This window comes from Toxorhynchites rutilus, chromosome 2 (assembly GCF_029784135.1).
Source record: "Toxorhynchites rutilus septentrionalis strain SRP chromosome 2, ASM2978413v1, whole genome shotgun sequence".
NCBI lineage: Eukaryota > Metazoa > Arthropoda > Insecta > Diptera > Culicidae > Toxorhynchites > Toxorhynchites rutilus.
The window spans coordinates 126,210,494-126,218,734 of NC_073745.1; the positions used below are offsets into that span (position 1 = coordinate 126,210,494).

General features: G+C 38.9%; 1 pseudogene; it reads right to left on the minus strand.

Moving 5' to 3' along the window:
• Positions 1 to 1,326: 1,326 nt before the first annotated feature.
• Positions 1,327 to 1,852, minus strand: LOC129769840 (replication factor C subunit 3-like; annotated as a pseudogene).
• Positions 1,853 to 8,241: the final 6,389 nt, after the last annotated feature.

The following is an 8,241-nucleotide window of genomic DNA, read 5'->3' on the forward strand; positions in this document are numbered from 1 at the left end:
AAAAGTGGGTCACTTACGACGACGTGAAGCGCAAACGGTCGTGGTCGAAGCCCGCTGAAGCGGCTCAGATGGTGGCCAAGCCCTCATTAACGGCCAGGAAGGTTTTGCTGTGTGTTTGGTGGGATTGTCAAGGAATAATCTATTATGAGCTGCTTCCCTATGGCCAAAAGCTCAATTCGGACCTGTACTGCCAATAACTGGACCGCTTGAAGTTAGCACTCATGAAGAAGAGGCCATCTTTGATAAACAGAGGCAGAGCTGCAATCCATCACCGTCAATGTCACAAAAAAGCTGACCATAGTCACTCAATTCCTCTCACGGCACGTGAGATCCAAATATTCAGTAGTGATACTCACTTTTTTGTTTCTGACACCTAACCAAATGACGGTTGGTTCCAATGCCTCTCACTGCCGATCGCTCTGTTTACAACTTTACGTTACGAGAGCGGTGGTTGTGGCGTATGATGGTAGTAGAAATGTGAGTGATCAGACAGTTCCAATCATTTTTGACAATCGCGATGGTTGTTTATATTCGTTTGTTAAAGTAGAAGTTGTTGTTGTTGTTGTTAGAGATGTCTAAATTTTTCGTTTATTCGATTATCGATTAATCGTGGGCCAATATTCGATTCATTCGAACAATTGTCCTTCAGCATTCTATTAATCGAGCGAATATTTATTTCTTGTAGTTAAAATGAACAGACATATATAATAAAAAATATTATGGTGTCATGATTTTAAAAGTTACATTAAATATAATTTTCAAATGAACATGGTGCAGCATAATGGTTTTTGAATGAAATGGTATTTAAGTATATTGATAAATTTACCATTTCATAATTATTTGCGGATCATGAAAACGATCGGATTGAAAACCGACAAGGCGTGTTTTTTTAAATTTTGAGTTAATCATTACCAGAACTATTGAAGTTTAGTTAATAAACGTGAGATGAACACAAAAATTTTATTTTTTCATAAAACGAAAGAAAATTGCGATCTCAAAGAATCGCTCAAAAATCATTCACTTGCATTGAGGCTTTATTGAGAAACTTCTTATACCGTGCCATTAACTGCGCCACGAACAATTCCAGATGGAATATATGTTTGCTTCCTTGCTGCATCCGGTGTTCATAGTACCCGGCAAAATTCAACGTTTGCGTCTTCAGACTCATATCGCAATTTTTAACCAGATTCGGTACCAATCCACAGATTATAACATTCGATAGAACGCCTTGGGATAACAGGTCGTATAGCTGTTTCCTCACCACTTCCAGCAATCTTACAATTTTACATTAAAAATTTTAAGAATAAACTCCTAAGATAGAGCCGGCACTCTTATTCCCAAGCAACGACTCCTAACCGCGGGAATAACCCGCGAAGTAGAATTGGCGCACAAAATCAATCTGCACGTAGACAAATACTTTTCAATGGTTCTTCTCAGCGCATCCTGGGTATCTTTGGTCAGCTTATCCACTTAGGATAAGACGAGTCTCATATTCCCTCTACCCACTGGGATCAATTTGCCTGATCAAATTCGACACGACCACCCTGCTATATATCACGGCAACCGATGAATTCAACTCGATGTGGTAATTACTGCTGATGGTCCTGATTTCCACCTTCCGGTTCGAGGGGGTTGTGAAATTGATTATCTCATTGCGTAGCCGTTCCGCGCCCGGTTGGTAAAGTTTCCGCAGCAGACATATGATGCGAGTTTTCTTACTGGCCTGGAAGGACCGTAGAACATGCGGGAAGTCTCTCTGGGAGCAAAGCTTAATCAGATGCGTATCTTGCGTTTTGTGGTAGTCCAGTTTGGACAGCTGGCGCGGTCGGTAGCGGTTAACCCAGAGAGCCATTGCACACAAAAATATTTTATGTATAATGTATACAAAAATACTTGGTGACTTGTTGTTTTCGTGTTGGCCTTTGTCAAAGTAAGAGCCCCCGCATGCTGTACACTGACTTGTCGACCGATAGTTCGGTCGGCTTCCTAATCAGTACGGAGAGGTATGCATGTGCGCACATTACACCAATTCAATTGGGTCGGTTTTTGCACCAGTACGCCGATCCGACCAAACTGTCGGCTGAAAAAAAGTTTGTAGTGAGCTAAATGTCATCATATCCAGAGATGCCAAATGTTTTTTTTTTAAAGTCTTCGACAAAAAATTGAAATGTTGATGTGTATAAATGGCAGATATTTTTTGTAACCGCGAGAATAGCAAAGTAATGTATTGAAAAAGGGGTTGTTAGCGAAGGGAATCAAGTCATAAAGAGTAGAAATACCATATCCCTGCAGCCAGTAGCTGAAAATATAAGTCTGCAACAGGATAGGCAGGACATCAAACATCAGTAAAATTGCGAACATGTCTACAAATTTAGCACCGTTGCAATGATGAGAAACAAATTTGGTAAAAAAATTCGAAGTCGAACGGGTTTCAAAATGCATTATTTTGCTAATTTCAAACCCGATCGGGACCATCACTTGATTCTCACGACAAATCGCAGCTCTGAACAGAGGCCGAATTGTCTTCCATCAGAACAACGCCAGGCCACACACTTCTTTGGTGACGCGTCAGAAGCTCCGGGAGCTCGGATGGGAGGTTCTTTTGCATCCGCCGTAGAGTCCGGACCTTGCACCAAGTGACCACCTGTTTTCGTCCATGGCGAACGAGCTCAGAAGTCAGAAGTTAGCCACAAAAGAGGCCTGTGAAAATTGGCTATCCGAGTTTTTTTGCCAATAAGGAAGCGAGCTTCTATAACAGGGGTATTATGAAGTTGGCATCTCGTTGGGAACAAGTCATCGAACAAAACGGCGCCTATTTGACTTAAAACAGATGATTGTAACTAATTTTATGAACAAATGAAAATTAAAAAAAAAATACCGCAGGACTTTTTTGACAGCCTAATATAAAGCTTCAATCTACCAAATATATCATAAAATAAAAGAGATGATTTTTGGACTTTAAAATTAGATGCGAGGTGATTTGGACCGTCTGTGGGGTGATTTGGTCCAGTGTGTGTTTCATCGAAAAAAACATACTTATGTTTATGTAAAATATTTTGGGATAATGTTACAATCAGTAACAATGTTTTGAGATCGATACCAGGTGTCTTGGCCAGATTGCAGACCAGAAAAGTTGGATTGACACCATCTCGAATTCTGCATGAATCTTTTCACTGTTGGTCGAGTATTTTCAAACACTTATGATGCTTGGTCAAAGAAAATCCGTTCTCGATGGCCTGCGTTGCTCTTTCGAGCTCCTCCTTCTTCCAACGTTGTCTGTCCATTCTCTTTTTGTAATTCAGTGGCATCTGGAATCAATTAGACCAGAGAAAAGTATCAAACCTGTAGGACTAATTCACCCCACAGAAACGTGTCCATGTCACCCCACACAACACGCAAAAATTAAAATGCAATTAATTTCATTTATTGTTATCAAATTTACAGTTTCGCTACAACAAATCGTTTCTCTTCTGTAGGCGAACAGAACTTTACTGCACAATACACGAAAAGTTTGTTTAATCAGCGGGAAAAACCTTAAAACCACGATCGGAAAACTCACATTTTTTGACGCTCAAAGTACATGATGTATCTATGCTACCGTTTCCCTCTACTTGTGAAGTTTTACCAAAGTTTTTTTTACTTTAGGTACATACGGTTCAGCAATAGAAGGAAATGACATTATAGAAAATCCAAGTTGAGCCGTAATTTTTGAGATAAAGGGGTGGTCCAAATCACCCCATATGACCAAATTACTCCGTGTTACCCTACTACCAGGACAGCGTGTACCGAATCGAAAACGTGAAACGACGGTTTTTTCGTTTCGCTCTGCGTTTACTACCGTGGCGAAATCCACATAGTCTGCCCAGCTATGAAAGCAAATGTCAGCTTATCAACTTAGATACTTTGGAATTGCGTAGGAACACTGCCCGAGCCATGGTGTTAGCTGACATTTTAACTTCAAGAATGGACTGTCCTGCAATTCTCCAAAGGACCAATCTTTCGACTCGCAACTTCAGAATGCTGCGCTTCTTTGGTTTACCACCAAACGAATTATGGTGCTTACGGTGCCGTAACAGGCCTGCTGCACATTTTCAACCGTGTAGTCTCTATGTTTGTATTTAACTTGTCTCGTGTTTGTATTAAGCGTAAATTCTCAATGTTTTTTTAGACCTTGACTTTGAACAACTTTATTAGGCAATGTATTTTTTTAAATGTAAGATTAATAATCTAAAGTAAATTTATATACTAAGACTACCGTTGGAGCTTGGGGCCGTCCAGGTATCTCTATCGCACCATTCCAAACAAGCTTCAAGCTTAAAGCTGCCATACAAATGAAACACAAATTTCTGCATTACTCGAGAATTAATCAAGCAAATGAAACAAAATTTGGCATGTGTTTTGAGTTTGAAACATGCGAAACGACGGCGGAAGCTATCAATGCGGTGCATGGGAATTTTAGAAATTAAATTTGGTTTCTATTCTCTATATGCAGAACTTAACTATTCAAATATTGAATTTCCTAGCATTGTGAATAATCGCAATTTTGATTTCGTGAGATCGATCAAGTTTTCAAAATAAAATATGATCAGCATGAGATTCACGAAGTTAGATCGAAGACAACAAGATAATGATAATGTTTTTTTAAGTTCATTTGCTTTAGACATCAACCATCAACCAGAACTAGCATGTACTGCCCGTCGTTTAATGTATTCATTGTATTAACATAGCATAGAAATAAACGGACCAGTTTGTTGCATGGTTGATCAATAAAATGTTATCGAAGTGGCACAACACTAAATGAAGCGCAGGTGTTTTTAATTCGATCATCACTTCGTGATGTCGCAAATTCGATAATGAAACCCACATAAACCGAACAATTTAACCGCTGTTCCATCCAATTTGTGCGCTGATAATAATCGAGAGCTACTGCTACATGGTGGCGTATGCATTTCCAATGCGGATGATCCGTACCTCCCTCCCGCACAGCAGAGATAGCACATATTTGGTCCCGCATTTTTGCAAGTTTTGATATGCATGCCGAATTGTGACATTTAACCAGAGAATCGTTGATATCCGGTCGCAATCGAGTGCGCGAGTAACATGTTAAATAGTGGAGCGTGGATTCGTGTTCGACTGCAGCAGCCGCTAGTGGCAAGTTGTACTTCACCAAGTGATTGTGAAAAAAAACACTATCAATATTAATTAAACGATTACCGTTAATATGGTTGTAATTGAGATTAATTAATTATTAAAACAATCATATTCATTCGTATATGACAATTGTATCAATTATCATAATGAGGTAAATTTCTTCTACGTCAGTGACCTATCTCCAGAAGATCGATTTTATTTCCCTCCGGACAACACGCTCGATGGACCTTTGTACGGATCACGGACCCGACACCGAGTCTCTTTATTAATGTCAACAGAACTCCGTGTTAATCGATCTATTTGTTCGCGTAAATATTCAAACGAGCTGGCCATGGCGCTGATGTCATTTATAGTGGCATGGTGTGCCTAAAAGGGGTTTGTTTGGGGAGGATTTTGAAATTCGCACTCCTGGAATAAATCAGTGGGGATTCTAGAGCTCGACAGGTTATGGACGCACCACACTAAATTAAAAAGCCCAAACACGTATGTGTACTTTGAGTGTGTTTGAATGAGAACATGCAAGAGTATGAAGTCTCTTGGATTAAATCTTCAACGAATCAGATCGATTTTAAACCGATACGGATGCAAGGCACGGTATACTGTTTCAACTTTGCCATTGAATGAAATGTAATATTGTTTTTAGTTTTTCCTGCAAGTGTTGTGATTGGTTTGCAGATATCTCAAGCATTAGGAGGCAGCGTTAGATTCACGATAGAGCAATTCAATGTCAATTAAACTGACTCCGACCCTCTTGCGATTATTTTAAAAATTTGTACTTAGCTGAAGTAGTGCTTAATTGAGAGTCATATGCCAGATAACACACCTCGATTGTATTCTGAGTGGCATGTTCGACGCTTGTACCGGGGCAAGTCGAAGTAGATTTCCTAAACATTTGATTGAAAGTTTGTTAGTTTCCGAAAGGATATATTATAACTGTGCTGAGTAAATTTTTTTGAAGAAATAACCATATTATGGTAATTTAAATGGTTAATTGTGAATCCAAATAGTATACCAAAACTATCTAAACGTTCTTCTTCAGCGATAGTATTTTTTCTCGAAGTACAGTCTTTCTCAATATATTGAACGGATACATCGAACGCTGAATTCAGCATCAGCAAAAAGCGATGGAAATCCCCTGCGTTTTCGCAACCGGGAACATAATTGAATTGCCATGATGAGAACGAAACCGTGCGTACAAATGAATACGCGTTTCCCTAGGTCCCACACGGCGGCCTGTGGTCTGCATTCGATTAGCCAAGAGCGGTCCGGATGATACCACCCGCAATCGACTCTGTGCTGTGTGTGTCTGTGTACTTGTAGCGGACAGTCGATTGTTAGCGATTAAATAAGTGAACTTCGTCTGATGCAATGGCAAAACTGAATTCAAATAATACGCTCGGGTACAGGAAACGTGCGTGCTTTATCGGCAGAATCAAGTCACATAGGGTTTTAGTTAAACCTATAAACGCGATGCCTATTGTGTGAAGAGTTTGCATTCAACGGAACAGTTGTCGGGAGTTGAACTAGCGGAAGCATATGTGTATTTATTGTCTCGATTAAATAAGCTAGGACTTCATGAAGAACTGTTATCGATCGATTGGTTTAGATTTGTCGGTTTTCGAGGAGTACATATTTTGGCAAACAATAGCAGATCTAGGTCTGCTGATACTATATACGCTAGTCCAATGGATTAATGGGACAAGTTTTCTATCGGTACAATGGTTAGCTTTGATTGAACCGAGGTCAATTGCATCTAATGTTCGTATCTCAATAGAAATTTTCATCTATTTCTGTAGAGTAGTGTGGAACAAAGGTGCGCATGGGACAAAAGTTTGCATTGGACTTTTTGAAACATACAAGCATATAAATCTTGCAATACTGTGTTCGTAAAACACATTATTGCACCAGCAGCCCGCACATGTATACAAGATACATTTCATAATAGTAGCGGAATGTTTTAAGGGAAGAAGTGTTTTACGTTGTTTTGATCTAATCTATTCAACTTAACGACTAAGATATTTGAATTAATTTGAAAGTCCGAAACCACAGTGTCAAGAATTCCTTCGTACTCGTTTTTTGAGAAAAGCAAGGTTTTTTTTTTTTTCGTAAAAATCGGATTAGTAAAAAATTTGCTTGTGGGGCATAAGTTCGCACCTTTCTGCTGTTAAAGGTATTCAAAGGAGATTCAAAGCGTCGGATTGTGGCAGACCTCTGTATTTCTAACCATTGCAGACCGTTGGACACAGCAATTCTTGATGGTTCTTGATGTTTGTTTTTGCTGGAGCCAAAAAAATCCAGCCCGGATCCAACCAGGAAGAGATTGGACATCTAGCTTCATTAAGGGGGTATTCTAGTGTAGAGACACGAATTTCGGACGTTTTTTCGAACTCCGTAAAAATAAAACAAAGAATATTTTTACTATCCATTATATCATTATTCGTTTATCTATCTTTCAACAATAAAACAAAAATAGGACGGAAAAAAAATATTCATAATTAGAATAGTTACATGCTGGTGAAGTGAGGGTGTTCAAAAAAAAGTTGTGCCATGGCGTACACGATTCCAGTCCTTCTGGTTATCTGAAACAAAAAAATCGAACAGATTCTGAATCAGTAAAGATGTCGCTATGGCATGAACCTCGGACAAGTCAAAAACATGGGTTTTAACAAAATGGCGGCCGTTTGAAAACAAAAATGCTGTTTAAAACGTTTTTTTTTGCGTTTACCGATTTTTTAAAAATAGTAAAATTAAAAAGTTATAATTTTTTTTGGTTCATGCGATAGAGAGATGTATGCAGATTATTTTCATATAAATTTGACATAAATCGGTTCAGTAGAACTTGAGATATCGTGTACGCCAGTTAGAAAAAAACTAGTTCCGAGAGAAACGCGTTTGAAGTTCATTGTGATGGCCGTAACAGGTAAGATACCACATCACTAAGATGGCTCTAACTAGGTAAATAATAGGATTTTCGATAAGTCCTTTCTAGAGTATATTCTTGAATGCCTAAACTACAGAAATATGGTAAAAAAAAATTTCGATTTTTTCAGATTTCTAGACTAGAATACCCCCTTAAGATACATCGTGTGT